General features: G+C 51.2%; 1 protein-coding gene across 1 annotated transcript in view; it reads right to left on the minus strand.

The window, feature by feature from the left end:
- The window catches only part of LOC126071886 (zinc finger protein 709-like), a 1,190,808-nt gene that overhangs the window by 1,042,001 nt on the left and 131,830 nt on the right, over window positions 1-16,977 (minus strand). The window lies entirely within an intron of this gene.

The raw sequence follows: 16,977 nt of genomic DNA on the forward strand, positions 1-16,977 counted from the left end.
ATCAACGTCTGCTGTTTCTGAAGGAATAGAATCGACATCCACCGGTGGTCCGGGATTCAGTTCCGGAGGTGGCCCAGCAGAAGAATTCAGCTTTCCAATAGGCTCTTCCTCTGGTGCCTGGGACAGAGCTGTACGCGGAGGACCTGGGGCTACACGAAGCCCAGGTGGTGATGTAGGAGTAGGACCCACAACACCTGGTGGTCCGGGATCCAGGTCTACACGTGGTTCAGGGTTAAAATCTGCTTTTGCAATAGGACCTTCGTCCAGGGCCTGGACCGGAGCTGGAGAAGGAGGATCTGTGGGTACACTGAGCTCCAATACTGCTGCAGGCTTAATATCCCAATCAGCTTTTGGTCCACGGCTGAGTTCAGGAGGTGGCCCAGGATAAGAATCCGAGTTTCCCACAGGCTCTTTGTCTGGAGCCTGGGCCACAGCTGGAGTCAGGGGACATGGGATGACATCTAGGTCAGCTGTTGCTGTCGGAATAGGACTGACATCACTTGGTGGTCTGGAAGCTTGTTCTGGATGGGACCCAGGATAACAATGGAGCTTTCCAGCAGGCCCTTCATCTGTTGCCTGGGCGAGAGCTGTAGATGGAGGACCTGGGGCTACACGGAGCCCAGGTGTGGCTGCGTGAACAGGCTCCACATCAGTGGGTGGCCCTGGCACCGGTTCCGGAAATAGCATGGGATTAGTGTCCGACATTCCAGCAGACTCTTCCTCTGGAGCCTGAGCCAGAGCTGAAGATGGAGGACATGGGGCTTCATCGAAGTTTGCTCTTTCTGAGGGAATGAGATTGACATCGGCCGGTGTTCTGGGATCGAGTTCAGTAGGTGGCCTAGAATAAGGATCGAGCTTTCTCATAGGCCCTTTCTCTGGTGCCTGGGACAGACTTGTATATGGAGGACCTGGGACTACATGAGGACCCGGTGGTGATGAAGGAGTAGGACCCACAATACCTAGTGGTCGAGACTCAAGTTCCGGAGGTGGTTCCGGATTACCACCTGGCTTCCCAGTACGTTCTTCATCTGGTGCCTGGGCCAGAACTGGAGATGGAGGAGCTAGCACTACATGGAGCCCCGGTGCTGGTACAGAAGTAGGACCCACAACACTTGGTGTCCCAGGATCCAGTTCTGGAGGTGGTTCAGGAACAGAACCTGTCTCTCCAATGGGCTCCTCATCCAGCATCTGGACCGGAGCAGGCGATGGAGGACTTGTAGATACGCTGAGCTCTGGTATTGCTGCAGGTACAGTACCACCATCAGCCTGTGGTCCACGACCAAATTCTGGAGGTGGCTCAGGAGAAGAAGCCAACTTCCCAGCAGGCTCTTCATCTGGAGCCGGAGCCAGAGTCGGATCTAGAGAACCGTGTTCTACTTTGAACCTGGGTGTTGGTGCACAATCAGGTGATCCTTGAGCCAGTTCTCTAGATGGCCCAGGATAAGAAGCTGGCTTTCCAACAAGCTCTTCACCTAGTTGCTGGGCCAGAGTTGGAGACGGCGGACCTGTGGCTACACTGAGCCCCGGTGTTGGTGCAGGAGCAGGACCAACATCATTCAGTGGTCCGGGAGCCAGTTTTGGAGGTGGGCCAGGGTCAGGACCCAGCCCTCCATCATGATCTCCATTCAGTGCCAGGGCTGGAACTGGTGATGGAAGAGATGGTGCTCTATGGCGCTCCGGTGTGGGTGCAGGAGCAGGAGCGACATCTGCACGGGGTACAGCAGCTGCTTCTGGAGGTGACCCAGGAAGATGATTCAGCCCTCCCACAGGCTCTCCGTCTGGTGTGGGAGGTGGTGGTGGACGATCTGGTGTTCTATGCAGCTCCTGTGATGGTTCAGGAGTAAGATCTATCTCAGAAGATGGTTCTCGATTGTCTCCTAGAGGTGACCCAAGAAAACAACCCAGACCTCCAACAGGTTCTCTGTCTGCTGACAGATCTGGTGATGGTGGACCTGATATACTGTCGAGCTCCAGTGTTGGTGTTGGAGCAGGAGGTCGTCCTAGAGTAGCTTCTGGATGTGGCCCTAGGTCTTCAGCTGCTTTTAGACCCAGTGCCGGCCCTGACGGGAGAGGTACAAGAGGAGAAATATTCAACAACATGCCTGCCTTTCCTCTTGCCTTTCCAATGACAGAAAACATCCCACAGCCTTGAAGAGAAGACCAGGGTCCAGATTTCCACCCCAGGAAGTCTTCCCAGACTGAGGTCCACCAGAGGAGGGTCTGAAATCACTCTGAACATAGGCCCAACCCTACCTCTGTGGGTCTTCCCAGTGGGACCAGGCCCATGTCCCCTCACAAGCTCACATGCAGGCATGCCTACTCATCCTCACCCTCTGGCTCTGCCTCACTGGGCTCCAGGAGATCCAACTGGGCACAGAGAAGATGGGCACGGTGCTCCAGGTCTGAGCCCGGCATGTTCACCTGCACATACTCCATCAGGAGCTTCAGGCAGGAGAAGTGTGGGGGCTGGTCAAAGTCTTCCGGGTATTCATCCATCCAGGTTTTCAGGATGAAAGAGATGGCGCTGGGGATGGATGGTGAAAAACAGGGTCAGAGGCCTGCCCTTTGCCACTGTACTGCTGTCCCATGGCACCCGTGTAAGGGGCTGGCTTCCTCTGTCTCTCCCTGTCCTTCCAAAGCCCAGCCCCAGCCTGCACCATGCCCACTGGCTAACCTGGCAGTGTGAGTCCTGGTCACTGAGTAGGGGGATAGTGCAGAGCCTTGGCCACAGAAACATCGCTATGAATGGTGTGACCAACTCTCTCTCCTCTGAAAGCCTGAATTATGTCCCTGTCCGTTCCCTGGATCCCTCCCCAATGGACAGTAAACCCCCCAGGGGAGGAAGGGGTGTGTCAACTTGTTCACCTTACAGCCTGACACACACACAGGAATCTCTGAGCCTGAGGATACCGATTCTGTCCCCTGTCCCAGCCTGCCTAGGCCCTGAGGCCCCCTCCTCCTGGAGAGTGAGCACCAGCCTGCTGCCTGGTCCTCTGCATGCACATGAGGGTCTCCTCGCCAACGGTCACTGTTCTCCCAGGGACAGAGACCCCACATGCAACTGAGCCCCCATGACAGGCGTACAGCATTGGGGGGCTGGTTTTTCCCCCTCTGTCTGATCGGGCTCAAAATTGTGAGGGAACAACCAGAGCTGGAAGGGGATTATGGCAGGGGCAGGGAGAGGGTCTTCTCAAGGGCCACAGTGAGCCCCTTGCCTCCTCTCTGCTTCCCAGTATGCCCGGGGTCCACCCCCAGCTCTGTGGGACTGCTTTGCTCCTACAGGCGGTGCCCCTGAACTCATTCCTCCATAGGGATCAAGGTGTGTGGGTCCCAGGGCATGCCCAGCCCCAGTCCTGACACAAGCCCCCTAAAATCCCCAGGCTTCCTTGGAGACACAAAACCCTCTTTCTCCACCCAATGTCCACTCACTCACTCTTTCTGCTGGTCCTGGGGTCCGCCGGCTCCGGCTGAATGGGGGCAGTTGTAGTCATACCTAGAGAAGGCACGAGGGCATCACATCTAGTGCACGGTGGACACTACCTGCTTCCCATGTCTTTCCATGTCTTCCCCTGTCTAACTCCTGAGTGTGAGGGAGGCCCAGGAGGGCACGGCTCCCTGTCTGCTTTGTTCACTGAATGATGCTGAGTGTCTAGAACAGTGTCTGCAACAGTAGGACTTCATAGATAATTGTTGAGTGAATGAACTTGAGGAGCACCTTCCCCAATATCTGAGTATCCTGGGCCCCTCTGTCAGCCACCAGGGATTCTTGTTCTGGCTACACCAAGGACAAGGCACCACTACATGGAATCTCAATTCCCCCTTTTCAAATGGAAACAGGTTTGCTGAAGGGCCTGCACTCAGTGAGGGGTGAGGCAGACAGCTTCTTCTTGAAAGAGAAAAACAATAAATGTGAACATCCCAGCCCCTCCAGCAGTTTTTTCCCTAGAGCTGGGCTCCAGGTGTTGGGCTGTAGTGGCACACTGCTTAAAGAGCGCGGCTGCTAACCAAAAGCTCAACAGTTCGAATCCAGCTGCTCCTTGGGAACCCTACGGGGCAGACCTACTGTTTTCTAAGGTCAGTATGAGTCAGAATTGACTCCATGGCAATAAGTTTGGCTTTGGTGGGGCTCTGGGTACATAGTTGCCATGGCTTGTCCCATGTGGAACTGACAGTAAGGTCAAGCAGCCTGATCCTCTACCAGCCCACTTTTCAGAGGAGCACTCTGAGGCACAGAGACGTGAGTGACTTTCCCCAGACTCATAGCTTATAGAGGTTGAGTTCCCATGGGGCTGTGGAGGGTGGGGTGCTCACCTATGGAACAACAGGTCCAGGACCTGCTGGGTGGTGGCGAAGGTTCTGTAATGTCCCAGGAAGAAGTTGATATAGGACAAGTCACCCTCCATGAAGGCGGGCACCAGATGCTCGCCCAGCTTCTCCAGCGAGCTAGCCTTGACGATTCTCACCACGCGGGTCTCATCCAGGTCCTGGTCCGACCCACAGGTACACTGGGGTGAGACAGAGGAGGGATATAATGTCAGAGGCACCCCGTGAACCACCAGTTGGGTTGGAGTCCCAGATCTCTGTGACTTGTGACAGGAGGTGGGACACGAGTGTCCCCAACAGGAAACAGGAGGTAGGGATTATTACACATATTAGAAGCCTCAAGTCATTTTCTTCATAACATTACCTCGCTCTAGTAAGAGTGGAGCCCTGGTGGCACATCGGCTCTTAAGAGCTTGGCTGCTAAGCAAAAGATCAGCAGTTTGACTCCACCAGCCACTCCTTGGAAACCCCATGGGGCAGTTCTAGTACGTCCTATAGGGTCCCTATGAGTCAGCATGGACTCGATGGCAACAAGTTTGGTTTGGTTTGGCACCAAGAGCAGTATCCTTGTGAGTCCTCACTGAACACCCTGTTGTAAAGGTGAGAAAAAACAGCTTAGAGATGTCCAGTGTGTGTTTAAAGGCATGGATAGGAGCCCAGAACCTTCTGACGCTAAGGCTCCATGATGTTCCCCGTGTGCAGCATGAGGCCTGCTCTGCTCCTGACTCGGAGGGGAAGGTCTGGTGCAAGCTCACTCCCTTCCCAGCTGGAGACAGTGCCCAGAGCAGACACATCCATGAGACCCCCACTGAATGCAAAGCAAGACAGGGATTTTCCTTTCTGTACATAAAAGGGGGTTTTGAGGAGCTAAAGCTATGGTGGTCCTAGATCCAGCCAAAGGTGAATGCCTGGAGATCTCTGGGGTGGGATTAAGGCCCCCACAGGACCAAGGATCTGAACAGACGCCTCCGGGAGGGCAAATGTGAATGACCACGAAAGGGCTAAAAGCTGGCTCAGCTTCTCAAGGCCAACAGCCCCTCAAAGCCAACCTGCAGTTCCAGTGGCCAATGTGACAGCAGATTGGCAAAAATGGAACAGGAAGGATGCAGGGACACAGGCAGGGTCATAGACTGCTGGGCCACCTGACTGTCACAATGGTTTTGGGGACTCTGGCTCTAGGGATCTCAGACTGGAATGGGTACATCCTTGGCCCCAGCATGCCGCCCCTGGGAGTCTGTCCTGGGCGGGTCAGTGTATGAGGACACACGTGAGGTTCCTGCAGCCCTGCTGTGGGTCCGTGTATAAGGACACACGTGAGGTTCCTGCAGCCCTGCTGAAAGGGCAGCAGAAGGGATCAGTCCAGGGCCAGCAGCCATGAAAGTCTCAGTCACTGTGGGAACCAGCCTCCCTTCTGGAACATTCTGCAGCTGAGTCAGGACACAGCTCCTGACCTGGAGGGGTCATGCTGATGTGTCCCCTGAGATTGCAGGTTGCAGAAAAATGTGCATCACAGCCTGAGCCCCGTGCTTTTGGATAAAAGCAGCCTGCTAACCACGAGGATGTGTGAGGCTGGGAGAAGGTGTGGAAGGACAGTCCAGCCGACTACTGTCCGGCCCTGGGGCTGAGAGTAAAACCCTGAAACAGGAACAACGTGCAAAAAGATGCCTGGGCTGATGTGCAGTGAAAACAGTAGAAAAGTCTCCATTCTGACATTCCTACAAATAGGGAAAGAGTGACTGTACATGGCCAGACAGGGCAGGCAGTCGGCAGGGGGAGGAGGGATAAGGGAAGGACTTTGGCGGATTCATTTGGGAGGGAACCATGGCCCTCGAGAGAGACAACCCTGGGACGGAGCTAGGGATCTGGAAGTAGTGTCTGGTCCCTGTATCCTCTCTGGCCATCTCAGGCCACTGGGAGGGGACCCCGCCCCCACACACACTCACCCAAAACCTGCGCCAGCCCTTCCTGTTCCCTTTCTTCAGGTAGACGGAGTAGACTAGGCCGTCATCCTTCTCCTCCTGGATCTCCTGTGGGGGCTTCTACAGAGACAGTGCCCAGCAGTGGTCCAGCATGCATTCATGGCCTCTCCAAGCCTCCTCCTTCTCTCTCTGCTCCTTCAGGCCCTTCTACCCCCTGGACCTTCAAAGAGCCCCTAGTTCCCTGTCCACACCACATACAGAAAGGTCCAGCCGAAGGTTAGACCACGCAGCCCCAGCCACTTCCACTGACCAGGGCCGCTCCATGCTCTGCAGCTCCTCTCTAACTCCCACCTTCCAGTGAGGAAGAGAGATTGCAGGGGGAGGAAGGGGCTCAGGGCAAGGGTACAGATAGGGACCTCTGAGTAGTTCACCAGGATCTGGGAAGAGCTGAGCCAGCACAAGGTCAGCAATGGGCTGTCAGTGCCTACAGGTAGGACCGTGGGGTGACTGCCCCACACAGGGGGAGCTGCAGCTCAGAGAAGGCCCAGGTAACTGTGCCGACTCAGCCTGTGGCCACCCTGACCACCCCTCCCTAAAGTCCTTCTGGGAACTATGACCCCTGTAGAGACATAGATCCCAACGTCCTATCGGATCAGGCTGTTTGGGACAGGGACATGAAGCAGGTCTCCACCTGTGCCACACTCAGCCCCCCATCTCCAAGGCACCCAACCTGATGGACTAGTCCCACCCACCACCCTATTCCCGGTCAGTGAAGGGCTCCCCAGGTGGGATCACATGGTGGCCTGGCCTGGATTGGCACCCTAGGCCACCCTGTGTTACCTTTGGCTTCTTTCTGGTAAATGGCCAGAGCCTTCGGGGATGAGGGATGAGACCATGTCTCGGCCTTCGTAAAAGGGTCGAACTCCTGGATTTCTCAAGGTTCGATACAAGGCAACAGGAGCAACAATGAGAAAACATGTTCCTCATTCGAGTGTCTCCACTCAAGTGAGCTAGGGCAGGGCGGTCCCTAGAATGTGGGTGCCTGGTTACCAGGGTTCCATGTTCTATGTAGTCCATCACCAAGGAAGTGAGGTCATATCCTGGGTCTCCTGACCAGGGCCCAACCTTGGATAAGACCTCCCCAAAATTCCTTCCGTGATGCTGAATGCTCACCTCTCCCCATGCCATCTCCATAACTGTTCATAGAGACACTAACACAGCCCCCCACACAACCTAGGGTAGGCCTGGCTGCACCCAGGACCCCAGCTGTGAGCAGATAGAGCAGGGTTCAGACACAGCTCGTCCCTCTTAACAAGTTTGTGACCCTGCACAAATCTTTGTACTTCTCAGAGCCTCCTCAGTCTCCCCATCCCACAATGGGGATCATTCTAGCATCTTCTTCCTAGGGAAGTCAGCAGGTGGATGTGAGATGACACCTATAAACCCGTGAGCTGGTGTCACGTGTAGCTAAGGCACAAACTCAGAGATGGGAGAATTCCAAGCAGGGGTGGAAAGCCGCATGGCGTACACCTCAAGACAGAGCCGGGTTCTGGTGGTGTGAGCCTGGGAAAGTCACTTCATCTCTTGGCCTGGTTTCCCTGTCTGCCCCAGCAGGGGTTGGAATTAAACAAACATCACATATTGCTACCCTCTGCATAAAAGCCTCTGATAACTTCCATTATTTAGAATCTGACGCAGGACCTCATCATGGACTAGGGGGTGAGCAGCCTGCACAATAGCCCCCAACAATCCGTCTTCCAGGTCCCAACATCCTTTGCCACCCCCTTCCCTAGTGTAGGCTGGACTCAGGGACTCGCTTCTCAAGAAGGTAGTGGTGGTTGTAAGGTGCCTTGGAGTCAGTTTCAACTCATAGTGACCGCATTAGGGGCAACGCCTCCTGGCTCTCTCTGGTGCTCGCTGGCTTTCTGCCATCTCGCTATCTCTTCTCTCTCTTTCTCACTCTCTGTCATAGCCCACTCTTTCCCCTGGAAAGCAGCTGTGACGTAGGGACTGCCCAATGATGCCCATGGGGAAATGACCCAAAGTGCCCTCATCAACAGAGAGGAACTGGGACCCCAGTCCTGCACTTCACAGGAAAGACTCCTGCCCACAACACAGAGTGAGCAGGGAGCGGATCCTCCCCAGTCCAGCCTCAGCTGAGACCACAGCTCCAGCCTCCTGAGAGAACGTGGGGCAGAGTCGCCAGCTAAGCCGCACTGTATTCCTGGTCCACAGAACCTGCTAGATTATCAGATGGTTTTTGTGAGCTGCTAAGATTTGGGGTGATGTTGTCACAGAGGAGGAGACAGCTCCTCCAGCCCACCATGTCCTGGGACCTGGACCTGCCCTCCTCCTTCTTTCCTCTCCTCCCCAGCTCCCTCCAGCCACTCTGGCAGCTTTCCAACCCCCCTCTGGGCAAACTCACATCTGCCTCCCAGTCTCTGCACCAGCTGTGCCTTCTCCTTGGCACACTTTCCCCTGACTCGTGCAGGGCTGCCCCTCCTGTCATCTTGCTCACACATAAATGTCACCTCAGCGAGGCCTGTCGACCCCCACTCAGTGGCCCCAGCCCTTTCTCACTAGATGCACCCAGCTTTATTTTCTCTATGGAATATGCTCTATTCTCTCCATGTATCTGTCTTCATGCTCTTGTCCCTCTCCCACTGTGTGCTAGCACTGCAGCCCCAGGCAAGAAATCTCACATTCCCCACCTGTGTTCAGGTGTCCTGGAGGCAGTAGCTCTCCTGGGCCCCAGGAGGCACTACTGGCAGGAGAGGCTACCGCCCCCTGCTGGCCGACACTAGCACTGTATCCCCGGACTGGTAACCTGGTCACATAACACTCATCTGTGTTCAGCTGTCCTGGAGGCAGCAGCTCTCCTGGGTCCCAGGGATGAAGGATCAGGACTTGCAGGCCCTCGGGGGATGTAGGGTAGCTCAGGAGACTCCCTAGCCCCCTTTTTGCCTCCACAGGCCCTGGGGTGTCCAGCTCACTCAGGAGGCATCCTCCCCACATTCATGGCAAAGGCCTCACTTTCTCAGGAGGACCCCGAGGTTCCACCAAGGACTGGACCTGGCCTCATGGCCCTGCCCTGCCCAACTCCAGGTTCCCAGTCCCCACACCCCAGTGCTCTTGCTGGGGTAATATTCAGTTCCAGGAAGTAGAAAGCATTCTCCTAGGACCTCAGAGCACAGTGGGTCCAGCAGACACTTCTTTGAGCCTTGGAATCCTGGGGCTCACCCACTCTAACCACCCCAATATACAGAGGAGGAAACTGAGGCCTTCTGTCCTACAGCTCCCTCGCTTCTGGGGGGGATTGTTTTAGCTCCAGCGACCCTGAGCAGTGACCATAGGACCAGGCCTTGTCCACCCTGTGTTGCCGTGGGGATGGGTGACCCTGGCAGACCTCTGGGAACCTTGGGGTCCCTCCTCTTTATCCGGCGACTCTCCCTGCCCATACTGTGGGTCATGTGCATGTGGCTAGGAGACTGGAGGCCCCTGTCCCAAGACAGAGCTGTCTCCACCCTCTCTCGTCTTTCCATGGGGTCATCTCCTTGTGTCCTCTTCTCTTCTGACCCTACCCGCATGGCCCCTCATGTGAAGTCAGCGTATGCCTCTGTGTGTGTGTGTGTCTGTGTCTGTGTCTGTGTCTGTGTGTGTGTATGCTCACACCTATGTGCACAATGGAAGGGGGTACCCAGGGTTCCCCACATCTTGGCAGCTCTCATTCTCAAAGCCAACCCCATGAGTGGGCTGAGTTCTGGCCTAGGGGGCCAGAACCTCCCTCACCCTCTGGACTCTGCCCACTTGTGTGCCCTGGGCTACCCCTGCCTTTCTCTTGGACTCAGTTTCCCAATTGTGCACTGAGGGTTTGGCCAGAAACTGCTTCCGTGCTTGCTCGGGGACAACACCGGCCAGGACTCCACGCTGGGGTGGACGTGGGCGGCAGCTCGGAGTGAGGACAGCACGCAGCCTCCTTAGTGTGAGGGATGTGGGTGGACCCTGCCCGGGGCAGCCAGGCTGATGTGCAAGGCGCAGGGCTGATGGGGCCTGTGTGGCCTGAGGCAGCATGTGTAAGTGACCCTCCTCCCCTTCCTGCAGGCACAAGATGCTCTGTTCATGGGGGGTCCCACATGGTCCCAACCTCACCTCCACCAGCTCTGTGTCCCCAACCCACACAGGGCCTGGTGTCCTGGGATTACTGTAACCAGGAGGGGCCACAGGACACTGGGCCAGGTGGACATGGAGATTATGGGGACTCAGGAGACACCGAGTATCCCCACCACCCAGGTCTGCTCTCTGAAGCAGCATCAGGAGCCCTGCCCCTGATATTCCCCACCTCCTGCCTGGGCCTCACCCCCCTGGGCCCCTCCCTGGACCAGATCTAGGCCCCAAATTTCTCCTGGGGCCATGCTGTCATTGTCACAGGCCGACTGGGGCAGCTGAATCTCAGGGTCACCTCTCGTCCTGGGCCACAGTGAGGGCAGGGTGCTGAGAGCCTGGGTGGGGTGCTGGTTGAGTCAGGGTCCAGGAGCTGGGTCTGGGCTCCTGTGGGAGGCCCCCCACCACTCCCATCCAGGCTCTGTCTGCTCTCAGAGCTGGGAGCAAACAGCCCCTCCTCCAGGAAGTTCTCCTGGATTCCACTCTCATCACCACCTCCAGTGGGGCAGTTCTCCCCCTCTCTGTGCATCAACCCTCCCCAGGATTCTAAGAGGAAAAGTCTTTCCCTGGGAGGGGGTCCTTTTCCCACCTCACTCCCTCAAATAGCACCAAAAGTGGGCACCTTCCTTCTCTTCTAGAAGTTGATCATTCTCCCTGGGGGGCCAACCCCATGTCCCTCAGAGAAGGTCCCCTGGGCCATAACAGCCCCCACCCCTCTCATGCTGCACTACCGCGGGGTCCCACCAGGGGGCAGACCACATGCGGAAACCTGGACTTGAACAGAGGCTGGGGTCTGGGTGTCAGGACAGGGGGACCTGCTTCTTCACCCTCTGCCGACTTCTCTGAATTTAATAACCTCCTATGGGATCGGGCACAAAATGGCTGTCCTCCTCCGAATCATAGGCAGCCTCCTGGAGGTTATCCAGCCTCCCCACAGTGCCCTGGGGCCTCAGGAAGGGCACTTGAACCACTGTACCACTAGGACTCCTTACAGCCTCTATGCTAGTTCCACAGAAATCAGGGTAGGACAGTCTGAAAGGTGCCTCATCCCACAGATACAGGATTTTACAGCTGGAAGTAACCTCAGAGACTCTTGGGTACAGATTTCCTACCCTTGTAATTAAAACCAAACAAACTTGTCTCAGGATGAGAGGTGAAATTAGTCTTCCCCAAGGACCAGTGACACAGGACTTTAACAAAGAGAGCCACTGCAGGAAGAGGAATGGATAAACAAAGCATTGTCTATCCAGACAATGGAATATTACTTATCCATAAAGAGAAATGAAGTCCTGGTACATGCCACAACATGATGAATCTTGAAAACATGCTGAGTGAAATAAGTCAGACTCAAAAGGACAAATATTGAATGATCCCACTTATATGAAATGTCTAAACTAGGCAAATGCGTTGTTGTTGTTGTTTTTGTTAGTTGCCTTTGAATCAATTCCTGCTCATTCTGACCCCACATGACAGACAGAACTGCTCGAAGGTTTTCTAGGGTGTAATCTTTATTGGAGCAGATCACCAGGTCATTTATCCAGTGGAACAGCTGGTGGGTTTGAACTGACAACCTTTGGGTTAGCAGCCGAGCACTCAACCATTGTGCCATGAGATCATCAACTACTCATATGGAAGTTCATGTTGAAGTTGAAGAAAAATACAAGTCTACAAGAGGTAAAGTACAACCCTGAATATATCTGACCTGAATTTAGAGACCATCTCAAGAATAGATTTGACACATGGACGAGTTGTGGAATGACACCATACATGAAGAAAGCAAGAGGTCATTAAAAAGACAGGCAAGAAAGAAAAGACCAAAATGGACACCAGAAGAGGGTCTGAAACTTGCTCTGGAACATAGAGTACCTAAAGCGAATGGAAGAAATGGTGAAGTAAAAGAGCTGAACAGAAGATTTCAAACGGTGACTCGAGACGACAAAGTACTATAATGACATGTGCAAAGACCTCCAGATAGAAAACCAGAAGAGAAGAACACACTCAGCATTTCTCAAGCTGAAAGAACGGAAGGAAAAATTCAAGCCTCGAGTTGCAATACCGAAGAATTCTATGAAGAAAATATTGAACAAAACAGGAAGCATCAAAAGAAGATGGAAGGAATATGGAGTCATTGTACCAAAAAGAATTGGTCCATATTCAACCATTTCAGGAGGCAGCATATGATCAAGAGCCAATGCGTGTTCCCAGCACTGAGCCTGATCATCCAGTAGGGTGAGGGGCAGACCCAAATTCAGCCGAGTGCATGGAGAGTACACAGTTTGCAACAGGAGGCTGAAGCTGCTGGCCCCACACTGGTGCTGCCTCTGTGTACCACTCTGGGGCTTTGACTCGAGTTGAGGAGATGCTCTCTGTGCTCATTTTGGGTCTACTCTTGCAGTTCCCCCTCTCTGTGTGCATCCTGATGTATATTTTCTGTGTGCTTGAAGTTAAGCCCTTTTTCTCCCAAGACAGGAACCTCGTTGTTGAAGGATTTTTCCCACTCTTCACATTAGCAAAGGAGTCACCATGAAGCTATTTTAACACCAGCCCAAGCACATAGGTGTATTTTGATCAGTAAGTTCTTGCTCTTAAAAAATATTTCTTTTTCTCCCTGGTGATTAAGGAAGAAAGGGAGACACAGGCTGAGGAAATGAGAATGACACCGATACTAGGATCAGCCCTCTCACGTCCTTGTTTCATTTTTTTCATTCTTGTGCACTTATTTCATTTCACACGGCGGCAGGGGGGGCCAGGGGATTCTACATGTTTCCTTTTCCCTTGTCTCTTCTCCTTTATCCTGACATTAATCCAAACCAAACCAAACCAGTTGCCATCAAGTCAATTCTGACTTGTAGTAACTCCGCACGTGTCAAAGTAGAACTGTGCTCCATAGGGTTTTCATGGCTGTGACCTTTCAGAAGCAGATTGCCAGGCCTTTCTTCCAAGCCAGCTCTGGGTGGGTTTGAACTGCCAAGCTTTTTGTTAGTAGTCAAGCAAATAACCATTTGCACCGCCCAGAGACATTAATCGCCTACTGGCTATTGATTCTCTGGAGGGCATCAGCTCTGGAACCCTGATGCTCTCTGTTCTAACAGATTTGTGAGCTGGTCGGTAAGGGGGCGCGGGGGAAAGAGGAGTCAGGGAAGTCATGAAAAGGAGCTAAGGCAGCACAGCACACTGTGACACGGGGCCACACAGGTGTTGCATCTGGGGACAAGCTAACAACAAGCTGGAATTATAGGAGAGGGCTTGTGTTTGGCCAGTAAGATGGAGTCCACTAGGTTGTGCAGGCTTCCTGGGAACTGGGCATTTTGAATTCTGCTGGCTCATGCAGCATAGGGACTGTCCCTAGGTGTCAGGTACCTGGTCCTGGGGCAATTAGGATGGGTGCATAGCGGTCCCGGAGCGTGAGAACCCAATAAGAGAAGTGGGTGGAGAGCAGACTTAATCAGCTGCCCAAGAAGGGGAACCAGCTGGCCTCCAGCCAGGACCTCAGAACTGGGTCCAGGCAGCATTTAGGAAAACAGTATGACACCCTCTTCTCAAGGGAGTCTCCTGGCGTCTGTTGTAGGGAAAAAAAACTTCACAAAGATTAGTAAAGTAAAAGAAAGCTTTATTCAGCATATATTCAAAAAGGCAAAAGTGGGAAATAAGACAAGCATGCTGCCCGAGTCATGTCTGCCCGAATACAAGGAAATACTACAGAATAGACAAAAGTGGGAAAACGGACGAGCATGCTGCCACAGCCACGTCTGCCCAAGTCCAGAGAACATCACATAACAGGCAAGAATGGAAAAACGGACAAGCATGCTGCCACAGCCATGTCTGCCTGAGTCCAAAGAAATATTACAGAATCATCAGTATATATTAACATCAGAAAATGGTCAAAACCATTGAAAGCTTCACCTTTTCACAGATTGGCTAGAAACTGTGATCCTACATTTCAAATTATCTCCCTTAAAAATCATTGGTATAGGGTTCAGTAAGGACAGTCAGAAGGGTCTTCATTGGTCCAACAAATTTTCTATTTTTTTTTTAAATGTTAATAGAAAAAGAGTGGAAATTCTTTTGTGTTCTGTTTGACTGGCTTTTGCAAAAGCTTCCCTAAAAGATATTTTCCAAGATTATCCTAGCTATTGTCTTTATATGTCAGGGCCCAGTTGACATGTCCTTGTGAATCCTTGTGAGTTCAGCTCCAGCTGGGTCACATTCTGTATGCTCAAGGACAGGGAATAATGATTCCAATATTATTTCCTAAATCATTCCCTCCTGTTGATCAGAGGTTGGAGATAACACATTGATGATCAATACCTGGACTTAGTTGAGCTCCTAGATGGTGGCCATTGCAGGCTCTTTACACTTACAGTGCTGGTTTTCCACTGGATACCATTTGATTCTTCACCATGATCTTAAGAGTGATGTTCTCATCAATCGCATTGCCGGGAGTGAGCAGACTCAATGTACATCAATATTTTAGCCTGAGGCTTTTTTATTTATTTAGCTTTTTAAGTGTGTAAGACAATAGAAAATAAGTTTTATTATGCCTAATACTATCAGGATGCAGACTAAGAATATTACTACTCCTTGCAATAGTGATCTAGCCCATGTACTTATTCCTAATGGTAACCAGCCAAATAAGTCTGGTGTTTGTAAGAGTGTTACAGGGTGTAACCAAGTAGCTTGCTGTCTAATTTTATGTATATCCTGTTCTACTTCTCCTGTGTTAATTTATCCAAATGCAACAAGAGGTATTTTCTACAGCATAGGCTACACTTTCTTGGACTAATAAAAAAGTCTAAGGCTATTCTGTTATCTCGTGTCACCTTGGCTCATGAGATCAGAGATCGCCCTTCTGCTTCCATCCCACTAGCAACTTTGTATGTTATTTGTCCCAGGGTGATTGATAAATTTCTTAAAGATTTCTCCATCGCAAATATACCATAACTAGGAATTAAAGCTCTTAGAAATGATCAACCCCACTCTGAGTGTTGGACCATTGGGCTTTCTTCTGACTGTTGTTTTACAATGGATAACAAATTAATAACACCGTTCTAATACTTACTAGTATCATTACTATAAATATTTAAAGATCCAAAGAGATTGCGCATACATTCATTAGGAATCTAAACAAGAGATTGCCCACCTAAACTCACCATCGGTTGGAAAGGATCATCTAAACTAGTACAGTTGGATCTACCACATGAAAACATATCCATAAGGAGCAGTCAAATTTCGTCTAGAGAAAACAGAAAATGTAGAAAAATTTACACGTGACAACCAAGTTTCCATTACAGAATACATGATTAGCCAGATAATACAGGATGGACCTCTCCTGCTGGAGCTCTTCAGTCAAATCTGTTTAAAACATATTAAGTGTTCTTCCCCAGGGCAAGCTGCCCCTCCTTGGTTTACCTATTAAAAGTCATGGTCACTTTCTCAGAAGCAGAAGTAGAGTCTAAGACAAAATGGAGTCTGGGCCATGAGGTCGATCGTCTCTGAGAACATGATTTCTTTAAGATACATAATTTTCTGCATCGTAAGGGGGTGACAGTTTGATTACAAACACTAGACAGGTATTTCATACAACACTGTCTTGAAGACTAATTAAACTGATTACTGATTTACCCTAAACATAGCTCTCAGCCCCATCTTTGGAGTCAGTTTCCCAAAACAGACTGAATTCTTTAAAAAAAAAAAAGCACAACACTGAGAGAAAAATTGTCTTACTAGTTTATCTGGACCATTGTTTGACTCAAAAGTGGTTTCAGAAACCAGTTCCACACCCCCCCCAACCCCCGCAAGCTTGAGTTTCAAAAGGCGATGGCCTGTACGGGTTAGTCTAACCTGCATGAAAGCCAGAAATCTGGATTCCAGGAGAATTACATACAACTCTCTCATGGTTTCCTCCTTTGGATCATGATCTTGCTATAGAAACTTTGATCAAAAATTCTCAGTGAATGGTAATTGGGTACCATCTGGTTTTTAAGATTCCAGGCACCATACAGCAAACTAGGAAGCAGAATAGAAACACTAACAATAATATTAGGCCAACTGTCTGAAATAACCAATGAAACCATGACCTGAAGTTCTTTGAGCCAAGGAAAAAATCTCATGAGGTGTTTTTTTATACATAAGCAGCATCAGTAATTGCTTTTCATGTGCCTCAGCAGTAACTACCTTCTGCAAAACCTCAGACTGCTTATTGATATAAATAGAGCAACACTTATTAAGGCACAAACTGTTCCTCGAGAGAACTAATAGGAAATCTAATGCTGTTCTATTTTGTAAAATCATGGCTCAGATTTCAGACACTTCTCTCATTATGACATTTACAACTTTGCTAAGTTTACCAACAGGAACTTTTAATTTGAGAGTTAAAATATCTAATCCCATTAGTTAGATAATTTAGGAGAAAAAAGTAAAACAGTTCCTTATATCCAGAAAGTAGGACCTTAAAACATCAGCAATATTTCCGCATAAAAACTCATAGTTTCCTTTAGTTTACTCAGTCTTAAGTAGTTAATTTCCGTTCCACATGATTCTGGACCAGAGTTCTGGAAATCTTGATTCAGTCCAC

The sequence above is a fragment of the Elephas maximus genome, chromosome 3, assembly GCF_024166365.1.
Source record: "Elephas maximus indicus isolate mEleMax1 chromosome 3, mEleMax1 primary haplotype, whole genome shotgun sequence".
Taxonomy (NCBI): Eukaryota; Metazoa; Chordata; class Mammalia; order Proboscidea; family Elephantidae; genus Elephas; species Elephas maximus.